Source organism: Otolemur garnettii, unplaced genomic scaffold (genome assembly GCF_000181295.1).
Source record: "Otolemur garnettii isolate 467f Iridium unplaced genomic scaffold, OtoGar3 scaffold00174, whole genome shotgun sequence".
Lineage (NCBI taxonomy): Eukaryota > Metazoa > Chordata > Mammalia > Primates > Galagidae > Otolemur > Otolemur garnettii.
The window spans coordinates 2,888,205-2,889,360 of NW_003852569.1; the positions used below are offsets into that span (position 1 = coordinate 2,888,205).

Genomic DNA, 1,156 nt, shown 5'->3' on the forward strand with positions numbered 1-1,156 from the left:
AAAAAAAAAAAAAAGAAAAGAAAAGTAAGTTCTGAACATGTTTTGAACATGTCCTCAATTAGATCTATTCAGGACTCCCATTGCCACTACCAAAAAGGGAAAGCCTACTAAGGAGCTTCTGTTCTCCTACCTTTTCCTTCTTCCCTCTTTCTGTCCTAGAATTCACAAAAAGCTCATCCTTCCTTTCACTGTCACTAACTTACCATCACCATCCAGAGTTGCTCTCCTCTCTGAGACTTATTCAGTCTTTTTGATAACAGTGGAAACGTTTTGCTTTGTTTTTGAGACAGAGACTCTGTCACCCTTGGATAGAGTGCCTGCTGTCATAGCTCATAGCAACGTCACGCTCTTAGGCTCAAGCAGTCATCCTACTCAGCCTCTAGAGTAGCTGGGCTACAGGAGCCCACCACAATGCCCGGCTAATTTTTTGTATTTTTAGTAGAGAGAGGGTCTCACTCTTGCTCAGACTGGTCTCAAACTCCTGAGCTCAGGTCATCCACCTTCCTTGGCTTCTCAGAGTGCGAGGATTACATGCGTCAGCCATCGTTCAAGCCCACGGTGGAAATGTTCTGAAGCAGGGGTAAGCATTTTTCTAACCTGAAATAGTTCATTTCTTTTGCCTGTCTAGGAGCAATATTCACTTATGATTGTCTAACTCTCAAAGCACCTGCTGCATGGCTTCTGATAAAAATCTCGCAGCCATAGTAAGTTATTTCCTTTCTGGTAATAATGACCTCACCTCACCTCTTTCTCAATTTCCTGCACACAGGATGGAAGAAGGGAGAAAACAGAGAGTCTCTCCTTGCTGTAGGTGCCATACACTTTCTCCCACTTACTTGGTGTGTTTCCTCCACTTCGTCCACACCTATTGGGGTAGCTGTTCTTATTCTTCTCTCTGCTTTTTTTACCTTTTGTGTTTTTTTGTTTTTTACTGATCTTGTTATATTGCCTAGGGATAGAGTGCAGTAGCAGTGATCATAGTTCACTGTAGCTTTGAATTTCTGGGCTCAAGTGGTCCTCTTGCCTCCACTTCTCAAGTGCTAGGATTACAACTGTGAGCCACCACTAGGCCTGGCCTCTTCTTTCTGCTTTTATGTTTCCTATTTCCATTCATTTCAGAAACATTTAGCAAGATATGTGCTAGGGGCTCGGCGCC

At 43.3% G+C, this 1,156-nt stretch overlaps 1 protein-coding gene across 1 annotated transcript in view; it reads right to left on the bottom strand.

The window, feature by feature from the left end:
- CUNH1orf54 (chromosome unknown C1orf54 homolog) overlaps positions 1–1,156 on the bottom strand; it is a 12,448-nt gene that overhangs the window by 8,733 nt on the left and 2,559 nt on the right. The gene's annotated exons all lie outside the window — the stretch shown is intronic.